This window comes from Labeo rohita, chromosome 6 (assembly GCF_022985175.1).
Source record: "Labeo rohita strain BAU-BD-2019 chromosome 6, IGBB_LRoh.1.0, whole genome shotgun sequence".
Lineage (NCBI taxonomy): Eukaryota > Metazoa > Chordata > Actinopteri > Cypriniformes > Cyprinidae > Labeo > Labeo rohita.
The window spans coordinates 27,963,355-27,986,895 of record NC_066874.1 but is presented as its reverse complement, the minus strand read 5'-3'; the positions used below and the strand labels follow the sequence as shown (position 1 = coordinate 27,986,895).

The following is a 23,541-nucleotide window of genomic DNA, read 5'->3' as shown; positions in this document are numbered from 1 at the left end:
TCATTGGGGTCCATTGTTGTCTTGGAACCTTGACAGAATGTTCCGTTTGAATTTTTAAATGCTGCTATAAGAGCTTGTTAGTACAAGGTAACTATCAAACATTTCAATAGACTTACAAACTAGATACAAAACCCAAAACTGGAATTCAATCAGAAATGCCTGCAGCTTCATTTTACTGACATCATTTAGAAATTCTTCTGACAAGTCTGCTATGTCTGGCCAAGTCAAAGAAAAGGCATCCAAAATTCATCCAACGCTTTGTGAGCAGCATGAGCAGACATGAATATTAAAGTTCCCTCCTATAAAACCATATACAGACTTCTACCACAATCATTATCATGCAAAGAGACAGACGGTGCTAGAGGGTGACATGAGAATATACACAAAATAATAGTGCTGGCATATTGTCAAATGAATGAATTTATTACCACTGTAAGCCAGCCAAAATGTGTTTACGGCAAAAGACAATTGCTAGCATTTGATATTTTCTTAAGTCTTATTGCCGTGATATTTTTTTTTTCTATGCACTATTTCATAATGACTCCTGAGAAATGCTTTTGGCCATCTCAAGAAATTCATCTTTAATATTGCTTTCACTTGTAGCTTTTCCTTATCTGACAACATGAAACACACCAATTTCTTGCAGCTGAAAGCATCCTAATGTCATCAAGCATAATTAAGTTCAAAGGAATAATAACAACTTGTGTTGCGTAACCACGTCTGGACAGAAATCACATGAACGCCGAGCATTGACTGACCTCTTTCACCTTGCTTTTACAACCACCTTTGATGTCCTGAATGTTTGGCTCGTCAGTGGCCAGCATGGGTGTTAGCAAAAGCATCAGACAGTGTGCAATGTGTTTAACAGAACATGCTGAGACTGTCTTTTATATGTATGCTTCCAATGCAGTCACTCTAATGAAAGCAATTCAGTATGATTAGTCAAAGTTATCTCCCTTAATAGGGAGGACTTATCACCTTGATGATGCACGCTAGACATGGACGCGAATGGTAATCTATCCAACCTCACTGGCATACAGGACCTGTTGGTGAATCTAGTATTTTTTAGCCTTTAATTGTACAGAAACCACATCTAAGTTACAAATATACAGCATAAATGTATTAACAAATGTATGCGGACAGGAATCACAATTGCATGTTCACACCATCACACAGCAAGAACGTTGTATGTTGCTTTACTGTTTAATCTGATTCATTAGTTTCATTAAAAGTTGTTCAAACTTGGCAAAGAAACTTTCTCACCAAACTAATGAGGTTTTCACTGCACAAATAGTATTCTATTGTGGTTTCATCTGGAAGATAAGCCTGAACAAGGATAGCAGAGGTTTAGCTGGTCTGGGGATGTCATGCTCATTTAAATATATCGAATGTAAAGCCAGGTCTTATAATATATTCCAGAACACACAGCAAGACCAGGCGAGATAAAGGCTGAAGGACAGTCGCTTCTGCCATGGCTGAAGGTTTTCCCCCAGCTTTTATGAGAACAGACGCCTTGGCTCCTGTTAAAGCTGATGTCACTCAAATCTTATCTCTAGGTGAATGAGACACTGTCCTTATGGGGACCCGCTAGGACCTGTCCAACAGGAGATGGTGATTATTTGAGAGGATGCCATTTCTAGATCCATGCTCTGTCAACTCCAGTTTATGAAGAGCATGGCATCCCTCCACTCAAGGTCATGTCAGCGGGAAAGCCAGTCGACAGCTCTGTTAGATGGCACTGAGAGCACGAGAGGATTGCTCAGAAAGCCGGAGCAGATGGCAATCATGTGACAAAAGATGTAAAATAACGCAATGCAGATTCTTAACTTGGTTGTGAAGCTAACAAAGCAGGTCTATCATTACTAGCTGTTACATTGCTAATATGCAGTAAGCAATACATAATATACGTAATAGGCACATTTACATTTTATTATGCAGTTTTACACATGGCTTTCCTACTGGGTATGCACATTTTGTTTACATTTGACCACATTAATGCATTTCTGCAAAACGGATATAAATCCAATCTACCATTCCCACACAACATGCACTCAAACCACCTCAGGAGATCGGATTACCATTGTGTCTTGGAGTGCATTTACACTCTGTCTTTTCGTGTGTGACTAAATTTGCTTAAATAGTGTCTAAATACCTGAGAGATTGTTTACTTTAGCCGCGTTTAGCGCGTTTAGCCACAAAACTTGGTAACTAGTACATTATTAGGAAAGGTGATTGCAGAGATTCATAGAAAAAACCCTTATACTCACTTCTGCTGTAAGTGAAGCTGGATCACAAATGATTTGCGCGAACATAGACACATTTATATAGATCGGGAGGTGCATTCCCTTCACAAACAAACGTAATCCACTGCATCTTCAGCGGCTCAGATGTCGGGAGTAAATGACGACCGCTATGTTCATTATTACATCCAGCAACACAACACCTCAATTGCTCAATCTGAGATATTCTTGTCTAACAACCCCTGCTCCGGCATCAAAACAGTGGAAGTCTGACTGTTACAGCTGATCTGAGGTAAGACGCTCATGTCAGTCAACTATCATGGGAGCGGGCCTCTGTCGGTGTGATGATTTGAAAAAGGGAATATTATTTTTACAGATTAATTAAAAACCACTGCATCGATTTTTATCATTATAGGGTAGATTTGTACATATACTGCCAACACACATTAATGTTCAAACAACATGTACAAGTGAAGTTTGCATCCGATGACCCCTTTAAGATGTAGTAGATGAGTTTGTTTCAGCATCAGAACAGATTTGGAAAAATTTAGCATTACATCACGTGCTCACCATTGGATTCTCTGCAGTGAATGGGTGCCGTCTAGCCAAAATACAAGACCATAATAACGTTCCTTAAGTCGAAGTCCATCCAATGCTGTCCTCTTACTTCAAAATTCACCAACACATTTGTTTAGAAATGTTTTGGATCTGTGCATATTTTTCTCCTGATTCAGACGAGACAGCTTTTTCACAGGAAACAAAATCAATATTATGCATAGAGGACTCATATTTTAGTGATTTTAAGTTAAAAAAGTTTGAATACCCTAAAAGTGCATTTTAGTAAAAAAATAATACATAAAAATGAAAATTTGGTGAAAATGTACTTAAGATGTAATAGATGAGTTTGTTTCATCATAAGAACAGATTTGGAGAAATTTAGCTTTGCATGACTTGCTCTCAAATGGATCCTCTGCAGTGAATGGGTGTCATCAGAATTCCAGTCCAAACAGCTGATAAAAATCCACAAGTAATCCACATGACTCCAGTAAATTGAACAGCTTCGTGTTTGTAAGAAACAAATCCATCATTAAGCCGTTTTAACTTTAAACCATAATAAACCATAAAGGCCATAATAACACTTCCTCCAGCGAAAGTCCATCCCTGTTGTCCTATCACTTCAAAATCTACCAACATATTTGTTTAGAAACATTTTAGCCAGTTTTTACTTGTAAACTGTGTATTTTGCTTGTAAACAATCTGTGTATATCTCTCTCCTGATTCAAGACCGCTTTTTATGGATAGAAGACTCAGGATTTGTTATGACAACCTCTCAGATTTCCACTTCACCTTGTTGATTACTTGTGGATTATTGTGATGTTTTACCTGGATCCTTTGGCGAGCAAGTGATGTAATGCTTAATTTCTCCAAATCTATTTTGATGAAGAAACTCATCGGCCTAGGAATAAATACATTTTTAGCTCATTTAAATTTTTAGGGGTAAACTATTCCTTTAACAAATCACTAGAGCATTGGTACAGTAGGTCACAAATTCCCACTATATCTAAAAAGCACAGTACCCACATCAATCAGATTATTACCTAAAGCATGTAATGTAAAAAGAGATCAAATAAGCCTGCAAAACATAATTCATCCCACCACAGGTCCAAAACAGGCTCAAAACAATTTTTACTTGTTGCTGTGTGACATCTTTGGAGCTTTGGATGTGCTAGAGCTATGCTTCACACTTTTTTGCTTCATGACAAATGACAAAAAACAATCTGCCTTTTTGTCAGGTGGCATGAGAATCACACATCATGTGCGGCACTGAATAGTATTTTCACCAGTCTGATGGGACAGTCCCGGTGTCAAAGTAGTCTCGAAACAAGTCATGAAAATAAATGATCTAAACTGCAATCCAAACAATACACTTCTTTGAAATGTAATTTAATTAGGGTAAAAACTGGTGCCTCTAAATGGTTTCAGGACTAAAGTTTGATAAATGTCAGTGTTTTAATGTTACTTTTATTGGTTCTTCTCATGTTGTCCTTTTCTATCTATCTATCTATCTATCTATGCATGCCATTTAGGTAAAATAACTAACCAGGTCAAATAAAAATTTTATGATGCTAGTCTTTATGTTGTTTTTACAATAATTTGGAGATTCAATTAGTGAATTAAATCGAAATTCAAAATATTATTCTGTTTGCTACTTCAAATTCAAGAATTGGCATTCTCAGTTGGTGCACCATCCAAATGTTTGCAAATCTTCAACACCTGTCAAAGTCAGACCACGTTTAACTTCTGATGTGGATTTCCACAGGAATTACCATCTGCATTAGAGCCCTGCGCGTGCCTTGATCCGTGCAATCCCGCTGTGTTGACTGCACCATGTGGCAGAGGTCTCTGTGTGCTCTGACCCTCTCTGTGTTTACTGCACTTAACCATCTGGCTGCATCTGAGCAGCAAGGTCAGCTCTTAGACTCATTCAGACTTACATTCCCACAGCAAGTTGACTGTGTGGAGTAATCACACAAGTTTGCACAAGATTTACATGGTGAAAAGAAAACAAAGAGATTGCTTTTCTGACACTAGAACAGGGAGTGGTTTCCTAAATGCACATTGGGTTATTTCATGTCACACAAATGGAAAGCTAAAAGGTGCACTCAGTAATTTTTTTTTTACTAATTAAAGAGTTCTGCATATAACAGAACAAAGGGTACTTAAGAAATGTGATTAAAATGATTTCCACTCTACTTTAAAAAATTAAAATAAAAAAATAAAAAAATCGCATTAACAGGTTGAAGGTCCAAATTGTAGTTACAATGCAGCTTCAAAGGGCACTACACAATTCCAGCTGAGGGTCTTATCTAGCGAAACAATTGGTCATTTTCTAAAAAAAATTAAAAACCACGCATTACGTAATGACGTTCAAAAGGTCACACGCGGTTAGTTCCTGGTGTGTGTACTTTGGTAGTGTAGGGGTGAAAAACGTAATCTTAGTTTTTCCTCCAACTTCAAAATCGTCCAACACCGTTGTTTTACCTTTTTTTGTAAAGGGCGTTTGACTTTCTTTGCACGTTTGCTTTGTAAACACTGGGTTGGTACTTCCGCCTACGTCATGCATGCGTGACCTTTCCAATGTGATTATGTAATGCATGAAGTCATGGATGCAGAGCTAGGGCAAAATGAACATTTGTGGTTAAAAAGAATATAAAGTATAAAAATTATATTAAATTGTTTTGGTAGATAATTGTAATTCCTCGCCTGGGATCGTGCAGAACCCTTTGAAGCTGCATTGAAGCTGAAATGTGGACTTTCAACCTGCTTCATTCCCATTGAAGTCCTGAAATGTTTTCCTCAATACCCTAATTTCTTTTCGACTGAAGAAAGAAAGACATGATCATCTTGGATGACATGGAGCTGAGTAAATTATCAGGACATTTTAACTCTGGAGTGAACCTTTAATATGCTTCTGTAGACTGCAGTACATTTTTTTTTTTCAGGATTCAAGATGAACAAAGTTGAATGCACTCAATCAATTTTGTAGTTTCACTTTTCATAAATTGAATGCATCCTTCGGTGCAATAATTTTGGAAATATAAACAAGTGCTTCATTTCCTCCCTGTAGTGGACACATGCCGAGACTTTGTTGTCATAATTTTGAAGCTAATCACAAAAACGAAGCAAATAACGCTCAGAATCTACCTTAATTTAAAGTTAATTCTCTGTAAATCACAACATGAGGCAACGAACCAAAGCATAACCAGCACGATGCCGAGTGAAACCACACACCCTTGGCTTCCAAAGGTTTAAAATTAGTCCTTGAAATCAACTGGTTCTGGACAATAAACCAAAATCTAATCAACCCTGCTATTCTCAAACGGCGAGATTGAGTTTCCACCATCGGATTGTGCACTGCTGGCAGGGGGGATCTCAGGTAACCCTCCTCATTACATTAACAGACACAACCAGTCTGCCCTGTAACTTATACATTATGCAAAGTGACAAGCATATTTGTTTGGGGCACATGGGATTGATATGCGTGTAGACGAAATTGCACTCGCTCAAGCTGAGACAGTATTTATAATTCATATCCTCTTGCTGTTTTACACCAACAAAGGCAGAATGAGATTTTAGTGCTTGGAATTAGATGAGGTCTAAAATCAACATTATATGAGTCTCTTTCACTCTAGAAGAGAGGAAGGAAGGATTATTGGTGGAAGACGATTATATAATTGAAACAGCGTTTTTGTTTCTGCTCCATTAATGGCAGTGGGGTTTAGCCCATGCTAAAAACCTCAATTATCTTGTTGTCAGTAACAGCCCACAAGGAAGCAATACGCTCTTTATAAATGTAGGGTCGATGTAAGCTCATAAGCATTTCATGCACATTGTGAACCACATAATGCATATTTAAACATCAAAAATGTGTAGATACATAGCGCCAAATATACACTCGTGCTCATAAATCCATGTAACTGCTCATATAAAAGCAGCAGGGTATGTATTACTGCTGAAAACTCTGAATCTTGAGAAGGCTAAGCTCACAGCTAAAGTCCCTCAAGCTATCATTAGCTTTTTATAGTTAGATTAAAACCGGTAAAAAGCATGAAATGGTGAAAATGAAGAATATATGATTCTTAAATATTATAATACGCAACTGTTGTATCTAACAGGCTTTTAATGCTAGGTTTAGTCTTGCACGATTCACTCAAAGCTTGGTTTTCAAGCTGAGAAAATAACCCTGAGTAAGCAAAAGTGCAGTTCCAGCAACTACAGACTGTCTGTACAAGTCTTTTCTCCTCTATATTTGACATTTTCCTATTGAAACAGGAGCACACTGATTTGACCTTTTAGCCAGTATCCTTTAGTTTGTCACAGCTCTGCACAACACTGGCCAAGTTATTTTGATTATATTCACAGAAGTACTAAACAGTAGGGGTGCACAATATTATAAGCACTGTATTAAATATTTATTTCAATCAGAATCAGCCAATTTTAGAAATTATTTTTACATTTCTATTTTAGGGTTTAGATCATTTACCATTTGTGACCCTGGACCGCAAAACCAGTCAATGTTTTGAAACTGACATTTATACATCATCTGAAATAAATAAGCTTTCCACTGATGTACGGTTTGTTAGGATAGGACAATATTTGGCCGAGATACAACTATTTGAAAATCTGAAATCTGAGGGTGCAAAAAAAAACAAAAAAAACAAGCAAAATATTGAGAAAATCACCTTTAAAGTTGTTTAAATGAAGTTCTTAGCAATGCATATTAATAATCAAAAAATTATGTTTTTATATATTTACGGTAGGAAATTAAATGTACTAAATATCTTCATGGAACATGGTCTTTACTTAATATTATTTTTGGCATAAAAGAAAAATCGATAATTACAAATATACCTATGCTACTTAAGACTGGTTTTGTGGTCAAGGGTCACGTATTTACGGTGGGAAATTTACTAAATATCTTCATGGAACATGATCTTTACTTAATATCCTAATGATTTTTGGCATAAAAGAAAAATAGATCATTTTGACCTATACAGTGTATTGTTGGCTATTGCTACAAATATACCCGTGCTACTTATGACGGGTTTTGTAGTCTAAGGTCACATTTAAGTAATTATAAATATTCTTTAAAGTGTCCTTTTTCTTCATCTTCACTATCAGTTTGAATATTAAATCCAATAGGAGCCATACCGCTTGACTAAAGTAGCCAGTTAAGCATATTCAAGTGACACTCTGCCAGATAAACAATTTACCTCAGTGACTGATTCGAGCCTGTCGAGTAATTGTATGTCTGTAAATGGAAATGTGATGAATAGAAATTAGAACGCTAACATTACATTTCTGCTACGGCTGAAATTACAGCTCTTTCAAAATTGCCAGCACCGTTTTAAGTCTTGAAAACCTGTTTATGACCATGAGAACTGAAATGATTGCACAGTAATCATATATTTGAAACACGGTCAAGAATAAAACAAACAACGAAAAGTGGTTCATCAGTTCGGAGAATCTCACTTTCAACATACATTATCACAGATACATTCACTCCGGTTATTAGCGCTGTTGTCGCCCTCAGCCATTAACTTGTTAAGCCCCAGGTTCCTTCACTGGCCCTTTGCCACTTTAATGTCTCCTTTAATAATTTCCCCCCCCTCACGCGGGTAGATTACGGTCTAATTGGCACACATTGGGACGCATTGCACATAACAGTAGATTGTAGCCTGTTCTCAAAAACTCCCACTCACCCATGAAAATTCTCCCGTGGGAATCTCGTACAAGATCCGTCCTTTAGTACATCCACATTAAACCTGAGAATGAGTCTCCATCTGTGAGATTCTCTCAAGCACAAAATAATGAGCTTCTAGTCTGTGAAGCCATGCCGAAAATGAGCCATCATCTCTGTACCCCAGTGGAACGTGAGCTACCATTGTCTCCAAGACCTTGCACACGGACCATCCATCCTGGATCCAGCAACTCTCCTGGATTTCATCATTGGACTAGACTGTGGTTCTCACCAGGGATCCAGAAGGTCTTAACCCAGAAGTCAGTTATTAAGTTCCTTGAGAGAGGCAATCTAAATGAGCTCCAGCGGCTGGCCAAACATAACTCTTGTTTTTTTCGGTGTAACAATATAAAGTTACAAGTCAATACGTGCAACGCGAAGACGAATCGCGTAGGTAATATAGTCCAGCATATTCAGGCAACGCCACAAGCGGTTACAACTTCTCGCAGGGACAATACCAATGACAAAGTTGGTGCACAATAACCAATGTGTCCAATAAAGGGAGGAGGCACTTCCAACTAGGCGCTCCAAATGATTTATGGACTGCAATCGTAGGTCCATGTTGGGAAATCAGAATCCCCTTGCCAAGAACATTGTGTTCTGGTTCAATACCAGCTGGGGACTGCATTACAGCCGCTATCTCTTAAGCAAAAAAAGATCAGATTGTGATTTATATACGTGAAGGTGCAGATGGCAGGACGGTAGATCCTCAGAATTACCTGTGTTTACAGGACATACTTTCAGCTAACCCAGAGAATTGCTTAGATATGCCCAGTTCTATCGGAGGACAATTTTTTTGAGGTTTCAAAGCCTTTGTGTTGATCTTTTTTTTTTCATTACACCTCAACGAAACCACAATGCATAAATCAGCGGAATGAAGGCTACTACAAAGGTCTTGAACCAGAAGTGCTGGCAGCAACAGAAAGAGGAAGAAAAGCCTTTTCTTTTCGCAAAGCCAAGCCTGTCATGCTTTTGGGCCACATTATGAATCCATTCCGGTGCGAAAGAGAAAGAGAAAGAGAAAGAGGAAAAGGCTTCCCCAAACCGCTACAAACATAAACAAGCCGAATGCGGAGAAAACGAAGGCACGTTGTGGCCCTGAAGATAAAGTTAAATCAATCACGCCAATGCAAGTGTAATAGAAAAAGACAGTTTAAAGGTTTGGAATAATCACAGATGTCATGAGTTATTTTTCACTTCGGTGGAACATTGTGTTGCCTTGGAAAATAAAGACTGGAGACGTTTTGACGATAGAACAAGCGGGTGCTGATGAATGGAGCGTGCAGACTACAGCTCGAGATAGGCCGGAGAAAATGTCAAAGACCATATGGAATACGAGATGTAGTAGTACTTCAATAAAAAGTTGCAACACTTTTGTGTTCAAAACTGACGAGTCTACCAAGAGATAATGCCATGGAGTGAATATTTAAAGTGATAGTTCACACAAAAATGAAAATTCTGTCATTTACTCATGTTCCAAACCCATATGCTTTTCTTTCTTCTGTAGAACACAAAAGATTTCTTGAATAATGTGTTTTTCCATATAATTACAGTCGATGGGGTCTAAAACAACACTGGACTGCACTGGCTTTCATTGTATGAAAAATAAAAGATGAATATCCTTTTTTGGTGAGTAACAGGTTTGGAGTACACAATAACAGATTTTCCATTTCCATCCGTGTGAACTATCCCTTTAAATGATGCAACTGTTATTCTTTGTAGTGTTGCAGAATCACACTCCACTTCTATGTTAATTACACTGCTTATATATTCATTATGAATTATGCTCATACATCATTATATTTGTTACAATATTATAGTCTTATTCTCGAATTCTAGCACAGTTTGCTTAGGAGCGTTGGGCATGTTACTTTTAAAAAGTAATTATAGTTACTAGTTACTTCTCACAAATAGTAACTGAGTTACATCATTATAAAAGTAACTATTGTGTTACTTGGAAAAAAAAAGTTTAAATATGTCAACTAAAAATATGTTAAAGGGATAGTTCACCCAAAAATGAAAATTTGATGTTTATCTGCTTACCCCCAGGGCATCCAAGATGTAGGTGACTTTGTTTCCGCAGTAGAACACAAACAAAGACTTTTAACTCAAACCGTTGCAATCTGTCAGTCATATAATGGCAGTCAAACAAAACAAACAAACACAAACAAAACCAAATTAAACCCTGCGACTCGTGGCAATACACTGATGTCCAAAGACATGAAACGATCAGTTTGTGCGAGCAACTGAACAGCATTTATATCATTTTTTTTACCTCTGATTCACCGCTATGTCCTACTGTCCTGATCACATGCACATCATCTGGTGCATGACATGTGTACGCACTCTGGCGTAGTGTACGCAAGTGCCGGAAGCGATCTACGCTTATAGATGCTCTCCACTTCTGTTGGCATCTCATAACACTTTCTACAAGAACACCACCACATTTGAAGAGATCTCTGTCTCCCTAAAGCTTGAAGACTTGCTGCTGCTGCAGCTGCTTCCTCCATCTTTCTGACTTCTTGCTCTCAGTATTCTGGTTCAAATAAATATGGTTGGGCAAAAAAATTCACGTTGTCTGATGATATATAAAAATCGTATTCCATTGCAATGACCTGTACTTCTGATTATCTTTAGATCTTCACAGTGCCAGTGAACACGTCCGCAATCTCTGTGCACTGTGTAAACTACGCCAGAATATATATGCATATACTACTCCAGAACGTGTACACAGATGCTGTGTATACGCTCAAGACAGTAGGACATAGCGGCGAATCAGAGGTAAAAAATGATATAAATACTGTTCAGTTTCTCGTTTCTCGCACAAACTGATTGTTTCGTGTCTTAGGTCATCAGTGTATCGTCAAGAGTTGCAGGGTTTAATTTGGCTTTGTTAGTGTATGTTTTTTTTTACTCTCAAAGATCTGGTAGCCATTGGCTGCCATTATATGACTGACAGACAGCAACGGTTTGAGTTAAAAGTCTTTGTTTGCGTTCTACTGAAGAAACAAAGTCACCTACATCTTGGATGTCCTGGAGGTAAGCAGATAAACAAAATTTTCATTTTTGGGTGAACTATCCCTTTAAATTTATATTTTATATTTAATATTCAAAAAAAAAAAAAACATTATATATATATATATATATATATATATATATATAAAATACATGCATTATAATATGACATTATGATAACTTAGCATTACACTTTAGTAAGTAGAACTTCAGTAATTAGAATAACCGTGTATGAATGGCAATTTGTCATGTTGACTGAACTTAGGACTGGTGGTGGTGTTAAAATATTGTTTGTAATTTAGTGTTTCTATAAAAAAAGGGGAAAAAAAAAAAAAAAATAACACTAATAAGATAACAAAACTACAAATTCTACTACTAATAACAATATAAAACACACCAAGGATTAATGAGCTGCTGGGTTCATGAATATTAATCACGTTGTCTGTGTTCGCTCAAACTGATTTGTTATAATAATATTATTATAATAAATTACAGTAACACCGCATTTTATTGTCAATAAATTAACGCCGTTAGTTAAGCCGTTAATTTATAACACCATTATTCCCATCACTGTTGCTTAGTGCAGTTAGCCTGCCCCAAGCAGGTGATAAACGCATTTTTAAGATATTTGTGAATATTTAGCGATTATGGCAGAAAATTGATCAAATTACGACTAGATGTAGGAGAATAACAATATAACTAGACTTATGTGGTTCTTTGAAATACTTGATTCTGATTGGTCAGCAGTTAAATGTTTCTGAAAAATAACTGTTTTCCAACTCAAATCAATATTTCATGTATTAACTTATTTTTTTGTTATATATCCATGTAGAAGGAGTGAATATGTACAGTTAGTACAAAAAGTCCCTCTTCAACACCTATTTGCTAGCTCACAGCATAAACAAAATGGTATTTAGCATTACGTTTCTGACTGCGATTGTGATGTTTCATGATTTGCACAATTCCTTTAGTAAATCTGGAGTAAAACAACACAGACAGCATGTGCAAATAAATAACACTATCAGCAATTCATTCTTAGCAAATTTGTCTTGTTTCCTTTTTAGCTGTCAAGTGAAATGGCACCATAAGACCAATTTCTGCAGCACTAATAGTCATGGATAATCAACCCTGCTCCTTCACACACACACACACACACACACACACCTACGTCCTCTCTTACTGCATTTCAGTGTGCAAATTCTCTGATTGAATGATTAGCACTAAAAAGGACAGGCTTTGCTTTACTGCAGATGTAAGCAGTCCATCAGAGAAACAGCTCATTAGAAATCTATTTAGTCTGTACAGCTTTAATCATGACGGTGACTTTTAAAATATCACTCTAACATGCGTTTCAGGACTTTCTCCTAAGCTATTGATTGAGATGTCGTATGTTAACCCAATTTGAGTTGATCATCTAATATTTTTTCTCTACTAAACAGACAGCACTGATCACATTTTAGCATCCAGTTAACATGACGTAACATGTCATGCAAAGATCAACAGTTCCTGCTGATATTTCATTATTATGCCACAAGCAAAATTCAGGCCTGCATGCAGTTCCTTTCTTGCGGGCTCTTTAATGGCTGCGGATATTGATCCATGAGCGGCGTCCACCGCTATAAGTGCTAATTTGCTTCGTCTTTCAAAAAGCACATGACAGAAGATGGATACAAAAACACCAAATCGCTTAATAAACTAACTAATTCCGGTGTATTTTCTCTGTTTGTCATATGGTAACCTTAGACTTCAAACCGCCAAGGGATTTGTGACATGATTTATTGTAAGTCCTGATTAGCTGATTGTGTGTTAAATTACTATGTAAAAAAAGATCAGAACACAGATTCATTTGATCCGACCTGCGGCCAGCAGGGGGCCCTCTGACCTCTATGGTCCCAAGCTGAGAACTTTACCATTAATTTTACCATTAATTACCATTATTTCTTATTCACTGTATATCACAACTTGTTCTTTGTTTTCCTTTTTTTGTTTTCTTGGTTTTAGTCCAGGTTTGAATTAGAGTGCCAGATTTTGCTATTTACGTGCTATCAGCTAAATGTGCAAAACAGAGATACATGTGATACACACCTACAGTAGCTACATGCATTGCTCATACTCAAAAATTACTGCTTGAAACAACATTACTCTATAATTAGCTTATGAGGTGCACCTTACTGCAGAGAGATCTGCAAACCAAAAGCAACACAGCTAACTATATGGATTCTATATAAAACAGAATATGATTTAAAAAGAATAAGAATGCAGGGGGAAAACAGAGAAGATAAGAATGAAACGTTGTGCTCCGGTTCATGATAATGCCACTTCTTACAGACAGCACTTTCCTAATCTTCCAGATTCACATTTTAGAGAATGCTTAACCTACTTTACGGGTGTCTCTAACGCATTCTGTTTGTTCAAGCTCCATGTGCAATGTCTAATTCATTTGCAATTTGGTTTTTAGAAAAAAGGCACTCTCACAGCCATATGATTAGAATGAATACACTCGCTGTTTGGCAACAGATGGAGTCTATACCATTGCATTCAGTCACATTATTTACACCTGAATGACTCAAGTATCAATGCACCTTAATTGGGTTCACAGCATATTTTGCTGAACGCAGAAACTGTAACAGACCAAACAAAGACTGCGTTATTGAATGGAATATAATTTTAATCACACATTGTGTGTGTGTGTGTATATAACATGCATGCGGTACTCTCGTGAACATGCATCGAAGACTGACACGGAAGAAATTGTTGAATAAAGTTGTTATTTTTGCTTTCTTCGCACACAATCTCATAGCTTCATAAAATTAAAGTTGAGCCACCGATGTCACATGAACTATTTTAACGATGTCCTTACTACCTTTCAGAGCCTTGAATGTGGTATAGTTGCGTGCTGTCTATGAAGAGTCATAAAGGTCTCAGATATCATCAAAAATGCAGTTGAGGTCAAAAGTTTACATACACCTTGCAGAATTGGCAAACTATTAATTATTATACCAAAATAAGAGGGATCATACAAAATGCATGTTATTTTTTATTTAGTACTGACCTGAATAAGATATTTCACATAGAAGACATTTACATATAGTCCACAAGAACATAATAGCTGAATTTATAAAAATGACCCATTTCAAAAGTTTACATAAGCTTGATTCTTAATACTGTGTTGTTACCTGAATGGTCCACAGCTGTGTTCCCTTTTTCAAAATGACTGTATGATTTTGAGATCCATCTTTTCACACTGAGGACAACTGAGGGACTTATATGCAACTATGATGCTTTAGAAGGAAACATGGTGCATTAAGACCTGGGGGGTGAAAACTTTTTGAATTTGAAGATCAGGGTAAATTTAACTTATTTTTAAGTTAAAGGCAGTACTAAATGAAAAAATATGATATTTAGGCAAAATAAGAAAAATGTTCACATCTTCATTCTGTTCAAAAGTTTAAACCCTTGGCTCTCAGTGCATCGTTTTTCTTTCTGAAGCATCAGTGAGCGTTTGAACCTTCTGTAATATTTGCATATGAGTCTCTCAGTTGTCCTCAGTGTGAAAAGATGGATCTCAAAATCATACCGCCATTACTGGAAAGGGTTCAAATAAACAAAAATGCTGAAAAACCAAATAATTTGTGAGACCTCACCTGAAGGATTTTTCTGAAGAACAGCAGGCAGTTTAACTGTTCAGGACAAAGAAGGGACTCATGAACAACTATCACTAAACGAAAACAAACAACAACAACAAAAAAAAAACACTGTGGATCATTCAGGTAACAACACTGTGTTAAGAATCTTTTGATCAGGGTCATTTTTATAAATTATAAAACTATTATTTCCTCTTGTGGACTATATGTAAATGTCTTTTATGTGAAATATCTTATTCAGGTCAGTTGCATTTTGTACAATCCCTCTTATTTTAGTAAAATAATTAACATTTTGCAGACTCTCACATGAGGGAGAACAATTGATGACAGAATTTTCATTTTTGGGTGAACTGTCCCTTTAAAAATTGTCAATGTTTCAGTCTCCTGTCTAGCCATTTTTTATTATTTTATATTAGCACCCCCAAAGAAACATGTGATCAGCATCAATTTAACCTGAAACCAGTCAAATACACTAGGTTTCCCCTTAATTGACTAGTCATACAGGCAACCCACTGGCTAATCGATTTTGAAAATATGTAGTTTTGCACATCTCTAATGGCTACTTCATCAGTGAAGACAAGAAAAAAAGTACCAGTAAAGCGAATCATGACCAGGCTGGCATCAGTCTGCTTTGCAGAATGGATTCTGTAATTCAACCCCATGATGATGCTGGAATTTACCTCCGTGGACATGGATTCTGTCTCGACAAAATATGTCAAATAGAGGCTCATCGTCTTCATCACACACCACACTGATTGATTTGGACATTTGGAGCCGAGCGGTAACATGGGGAATCACTGAAATGAATGAAGCCTCCCTTTTGCAATGGTACATTAAGCTATTTGCGGCAAGAGATGAAAAAAGTTAATACGAGACTAGCAGTTTTCCAACCGTTTCCTGTGGGATTTTTCTCAATTACATCCCCGTCGCTCCGCAGTGGAGTGAAGCTCAGAAATTTCATTCGGAGTTAATGTGATGTTAATACTTGTGCAGAAGATGACTGCATTACAAAAAGGTTGGACGAATTAACCTACACACAAAAATAGCACACAGGTCCACATATATCCATTCTGATCCCCTGAAACGCGCCTAAGCCTGATGAGTCGTTTTGACTGGCGTGACATTTTGACTGGCACATAGTTGATTTTTGTACATTGGAGTGGGACATAGGGATTGTGCGCCGTGAATGCTTTAGATAAAACTTGTCAGAACTCTTAACACATAAAAATCAGTGTCATGCAGTGTGATAAACATGCTCTGATGGGACTACATTATGAATGGCCTTTGTTTGTTATACATCTAAAACATGCACAAAGTTTAAAAAGGGTCAGACACCCTGTGAGAAAGCCCAGCCACAATGGATATTTCAGCAACAGTTTTTATGTTCCAGTAACTTCACTAGAAATGGTGCACTGAAACATTTATGAGACTACACTGTTGCACTTGCAAGTTTAATAGAGATGCAGAGTGATTCATACTCGCATTTGGTTATGGCAAACCATGCATGGGAGTTAACTATATTAGCCAACGGCCATTCACACACACACACACACACACACACAAACAAACTCCAACAGTATCTGCTCCTTAAAAGCAACACAACAAATGCATTAGATTTATTTCTTAAGTAGTTTTATATGCAACATGATCAATTTCCATTTGAAAAGTTTAAAAACAAAAATAAACTTTTTAAGTTTGCAACTTAACTTCGTCTTTTATTCATAATGCGCCAATAATGCAATGTAAATTAAACAGGAAACTTTATAATCCTCTTAACATACATTATTTGCACTGCAAATAATTAAGAAAGACTTTCTAAAAAATTCCAAAGGCGCTCTTCTGGATGTCACTGCTGGCTACACATCTCAAAGATGAGCCGGTAAACTCTTTAAAGGTTGAAATGAGCCTCGCAAGCCTCTGAATAGTTGTTAGAGCAAAATCATTAGGCTAGAGGGAGAAATTTGCATGCAAATCTTAGAAACACTCGGTGGGTATATCCTTCAATTTGAACTTTACTCATGGACCCCTGAAGCAACAGACACCATTGTGCATGAGGAGTTACAAGTTCTCCCGACTTTAATGGCCATACAAAGCTGAAACTATGGCAAATATGGTTATAAATTCCAAACCAAATCTGTTACAAGACCTCAAAAGCATTTTAAGACAGTAAATCCACTTGAGCCTGCAGCTGTACACTTAATTGTGGTGCTATGGTTCTTTACTCATACTTCACTGGTGCCATGATTGTTTACTAGGTTATTTCTACTCCCAATAATTCTAATTTGGTGCAACTCTCCAAGATATCAGTGAAGATTTTGCAACCATTTAAAAATGTGAACACGGAAATGCATTGTAAAACACATCCTATTGTAGTACTATTGTTTAGGAAGAACAATGGCAAGCCTTTCACCAGCTCCTTTTCTTCCTCAGGACCATAAATCAAACCTTCCTTTTCAGAAAGGATGATACCACAGTAATCTCAAAGGATGTACAGTTGAAAATAGACCACTGGCAGAGGACAATTCTAAAGCCTTCTCAAAGGAAAGAAACTGTGACACATCTCAAAAAGTTGCTGTTTGGTTCAAGACCCAGGCTTTTAATGGATAACGAATGCTATTATTTGGATGAATAAAAATACGATGCAGGTTAATATTTATACAGCTGCCAATAAGCCGTGTTTTCCTAACGTACTGTGGCATTAACCGCTCGCAATATTTTTAGCACGAGAGGAAGAAGAGAATGATGAAAGTACTTTTCGGATGAAAACTGTACGGAACATGATAATTCCATTCCCTCTTGCTTTAAGCATTGACAGTGAGGGCTCTGATTTATTCATGAACCTTGCGCGTACTGCCAAGAAGCATTAAATCGGAGCAAGTGACTGAAAGGGTGGGGGGCGCCAAAAAAAAAATAAAAGTTGCTGAGAAAAGCAAATTACAGTTTCAAAACAAATCAAACCAAGGTGTGGACACGGCATGTCTGGCACCCTCTCCATAACTCTACCGGAAAAACTATTTGTCTCAACATGAACCAATTAAAGCATCTCCTTCTTCAAAACTCTCCTTGGGAAACACTTTGGAGAGCACCAATCTTTGTTCTAGCAGGAATAAAAACGCCTTTCTTTGAGGAGAGTGCTTCTTATTAGAGGGTTTCATCATCATTTCACCAAGCAATCGTAACTTTCTTTGATTTTGTACTGGAATATTTTGGCTTTTAGGGCAGCAGAATCACATCTCCTGCAAAACTAGCTAAATGTCCTCTCCAAGTACCTTCAAACGTCCTCCTTAAGCATATCATATCAGCGCCCATGGGAAATGCTTGCTAAATGTCACATAAAATGCATATCTGGGTCCACATCTACAAATATGCTGGATCGAATACATAATTCTTAACCCTGTAAGGCCTGACATATGAAATAAAAGTCATAAAAATCTGACATATTGAATAGATCAGGCTTTCATGGCTCATACAGATTTATATAGGAGAATATAGAGCTCAAACTTAAGGAAAAATTGTATTCAAATGTATTTAGAAAACCAAGCTGAGCAAAAATATGCAGTGTTATGCAGTTGCTAAATTCATATGACAAAAAGTAAGATTGTCTTGTAAATCAATGAATATTATTATAACATTATAGCAGATACTAAAATAAAATGCATATAAATATCAGTTGTCACTGATGTTTAAATGCTTAGTTGTAAGATCAAACCTTTGTAGTTCCTAGTTCCTTAAAAGCCAGATTTAGCTCACATTTTACTTTTATTTTAACAAGATTTCTCTAATTAAGTTAACCTGTTGCTTCAGTTCAGTAAGTATTCAGTAAGTATTTTCTGTTGTGCTTTATTTATAAAAATCAGTAAAGACTTCAAAGCAAAAAGACATGTCCCATGACCTGAAGGTAGATCTTTTTTAGAATTAAAAGGCCATTTACTTGCTAAAAATATAAAGTATTAATCAGATGACAGAAGGCTAGGGCCTGGCCCTATGAAATTTGTTTTATTTCTTCCCAAATTCTGTTTTATTTTTGTCCAAATTCCTTTTTTTTTCCATTTGAATTTTTCTGGATTGTGGGTTTCTTCCATTTTTAATTTTTTTGGATTCCTTTTTAATGATTGAGTTAAATGTGATTAATCAAAAAGCATGCATAATTAATTAAAATAATGAATCTTATACAATTCAACATCAATTAATTAGAAGTTTAACAAAAATTACATTTTAAGTTCCCAATGAAATGTCTTATTTTTTTTCACGTTTTGTTTTAATGTTACCAAATTCTGATTCTAAGTGGCATGCCTAATTATTTGAATGCATCTGTCATGACAACTCTCAGAGGGATTGACATGGTAATGTACATGACAATGTTAATGTATTTGGTCTTGGCGGCATATATGTGCTATACGCTGCTGCTGCTGCTGCTGCTGCTGCTGCTGCAGCAGAGCAAGTACCGAGACTTCTGCCAATATATCCAAAACATGCTGCTGTGAGCATGTAAGAAAAACTGCTGCTGTACATATACTATAACATACATGGAATAACCCCCATATAGAATACATGAATCACCTCATAGCAGATCTATATAGATGAAGCTGGGAAGGTTTGAGCAGCGAGCTCATTGGCTACCAATACAGGAAAGAAACAATCAGCTGTGCCATGTGATAATGATGTCATTATGTAAGATTGAGCTAGATCTATTGGACTGGCATCTAGTGTATTTATTAAAATGTATTTTTACAATAGCCCTATGAAAGTTTTTTCATATGAAAATTGTGTATTTTAACATTTCTGGACACTTGTATGTATTGTGTGATCATTTGTATGGAAAAAAAAAGTTTTTGATAATTTTAGTAATAGTACTAGTAATAGTAGTAGTAGTAGTAGTAGTAGTGTTACATATATTCTACTGTACAATAGTAATATATTTCTAACAATTTCTTCTTGTTAAACCAAACTTTTGTTTTGACGGATTGCCATGAGGACCTTTAAATTTTTGTGTGTATAAGATATGACAATAGTTTTACTCAAATGAAATGGTACAATGCTCATGAAGTACTATCAGAGCAGTTCTGGAGATGTTTATGTATTTATATCCTCATTTAGTGAGATGCCATTCGTTCACAGAAACTCGCAGAAAATGCAGGATTCATATTTAAACACTCTTTTTGCAGCTTAATATTTACACATACTAGTCCATTTCACAATCTGATTTAAGTGTACTGACCTACTTTCGATTAATTCATCCAAACTTTTACAAATTCCATGACATTCCGCATTATACAGTAAATACCATTTTCGTGATTGGATTCTATGATTCCGTCCTTGTTTTCCGCATTGCGGAAATCAAAGGGCCCTAGCATGCAGTAGATTGTGCACAACAGGGTTTTCAACCATGTTTTCATAAATTTGATAATTATAGGCTTTAGCAAATTACATATCAAATATGACACAGTGGGCTAATATAGAGTTAACACTGTATACTGAAGACATCTGTTGCATCTGGCTGATTGTGCACAGTGTAAATGTAACACAATCCCCGACTCCTTCTAACATTTAAGGATCCTCTTAAATATTACAAGCATGTATTGTTTTCAAAGGGAACTGGTGGACTGACACCTGAATGGAGGCAGCTGCTTATGATATGTGAGTTGTGACATGAGCAGACAGCGGTTTGCTGGAGGTGCTCAACCATGGCACATGTACCATCTATCACTAAGATCACTATCACCTTGCTGTAGACTTCAATCCCACAGCTGGAGTGGCTTGTAATCTACACTCATAACCAAGACGAGCAGACGAATCCAAAGCTAAAATCTCTTCCTAATTCCACATTTTTGACCATTTAGCTTGCACCCTTTTTAGTCATTCAAAATTGTGATAAAGGCCCATTTTCACAAAGAACGATAGCTACTGTGTAATCAATGATAAGGTTCTGTTTATTAAAAAAATATGTGTGCTAAAGTTATGGTGCTTTAAATGCTCAAGCTCTTTAAAGTCAGGTGGTTCTTATTGGCTTTCAATGTTTTGACATTCATCGGCTGGAGGAAAAACACTGATGACTTACAGTGATTTGTTCCTCCATGTTGTTCTTGATATAGCTGTAGTTGTGATGTGGAGTTCATTATTATTTCATAGAATCAGAATGATAACCTGACGTCACCTGTGTCGCACAAGCTGTTAGATGATAATAATAACCAGTAGCTAAATAGATATTCAGTTTCCTGATATTCAATACAATGCAGTGCATTCTCAGTTCAAAATCATGTCTTTGGTAAGTGTGTGCGATGGTTGGGGGAGGCTGATACGTTAAGAGTTATCTCTCTGGAAAGTTGCTTTATTAGCAGATGTTAGCAGAAGGTTATACACTCAACACCATCTGGAGACATGGCAAGGGAAGCTGCTGCACTTCAAGAATCAACCATACAGAATGACATCAGACATACAGCAAAGCAAGTGCGCATACTCGCTTGTCCTAATCATTATTTATTCAGCTTCTGGTATTTATACTCCTGGGAATTTCAAGCATTCTCCCAGAAGCATTCAGAGCTAAAAATGTTAAAGGAGACTGGGAAGTGCTCTAATGCAGGGGAAGTTTTATCACAGTATGGGATTTACACAGAGGAAAAAAAAAATGTCACATTCGACTTCAATAATGTGATCGTGTCAACGGATGACAGAACTGATATTACCTGAATCAGTAGGTTCTCTGGTTTACTTTGATACAAAACATCCACACAAGCTTTTAACCTAACATAATGACCGACCAGACGGGGACCCGTGAAGCATTTTTCAATGTGCATCATGTTTACATGTTAATTTATACAGTTCAGGGATAAACAGTCTTATAAACTACTTTAATTTCAAACAGTTGGGACTATTCTATTAAACTTGAGAAATATAGTGGAAACAAACACAAAGCTATGGATGTGTTACCCTGCGATCCCTCATATGACCTGATCTCGACTGCTTAACAAGTTGTCTCAAATATCTTCTGAACATACATTAGATTTTGAGAGACTTTCAAAAAGTAACCACAACAAACACCCATCTTCATTCAATGGCAAGGTGTAACAGTCCATCTTATTTCATTATGCAGACTGTGATATTTCAAAATAAAGCACTGGAGTTCACAGGACGCGTTCTTGCATTCCGTCTGCTCCAGTTTTTACATTGAAACATGCGTCAGACAGACGTCTCTCGCCGGTGCGTCGCATCTTGCGTTATTCCCGTTTTAAGGGAACAGCTGTCCATTCTTTTTTCTCCATATATTGAAAGTGAGCAGTGACTGGAGATTTAGAATACAGAATTAAGGTAATACTGATTTGGAACGTCGTGAGATTGAGGAAACGATAACAGAATTTTAATTTTGATATGGACTGTGTCTTTAAGAAGGCAGAACTGTTTAAAACAGTAGAAGTTTTAAAAACGCGTGGCGAGAACGTTGTCGACGTCTTGCTGGAAGAACGCGCCCTGCGCGACGCATCCCAGGTTGGATACGCACACAGTACTGTCACACTTATATTTTAGAACGCAACATCGTACAAATCTACGAGTTTAAACTTGTGAAAAACTCGGTCGTGACTGATTCATGATTCACACGATCATTGAATGAATGATATATAACGCTATAGAGTAACGCGAGGAACACAAGTGTCCTTCAGGTAAGTGATTCGCAGGATAACTCAAAACGCAGCAAACGCATGGCGCGTATTGGTGCGTCCCCGTAATACCGCACTATACAACATAATCAGACAGATATTTAGATATTTAAACTAATCCTATCATTTATATCTGGATTAACACATTGCAGAAATGAAATCGATCGCCTTACCTTTAAATCAAGCTCGGTTCCAGTAAATGCCGTGGTGAATGGAGACAGTGGGGAGCGATGTGGTCTGCTGAAGACACAGTGAGGTCTGCTGTCCGAACTGTTGCCTGTCTCCTCTCAAAGCGAATGTAGGCTATTCTTAACTGAACGAAACCCCTCCCCTGCTTCACACATGATATTTTCAGCCACATTGTATTTAGAAACCAATTAGTTTGTCCAAATCCGTGCTTAAATGAACTACCTGTGATGTCGAAATGATTTGGTAGCCCCATTTGGCACACTGTAACACGGACATTTTTTAAGTTTCATCTGTGAGGACTGCGGTGTCAAAATATGCCTTGAGGCCAGTGTTTTGCACGAAATTTCTTTGTGAAAAATGTTTTCTTCAGTCATAGCCTAAACACCTAAAGCCTGAACTGATCGTTAAAATAAACCACCATTTGGAAAACCAATGAGGTAAATACCATTTAAACCTTGCCTATGTGATAACAAAGACACTCTTTTTAACAAAAAAACAGC

At 36.9% G+C, this 23,541-nt stretch overlaps 1 protein-coding gene across 2 annotated transcripts in view; it reads right to left on the bottom strand.

Moving 5' to 3' along the window:
- Positions 1–23,174, bottom strand: part of LOC127167287 (contactin-4) — a 107,815-nt gene extending 84,641 nt beyond the window's left edge. The window contains exon 1 of one of the 2 annotated variants that reach the window (XM_051113224.1): positions 23,026–23,174. The gene's annotated coding sequence lies outside the window, so the exon portion shown is untranslated. Of the gene's footprint in view, positions 1–8,503; positions 9,011–23,025 lie in introns of those variants that run through there. The other variant, XM_051113223.1, reaches the window with a different exon arrangement.
- Between the last annotated feature and the right edge of the window lie 367 nt (positions 23,175–23,541).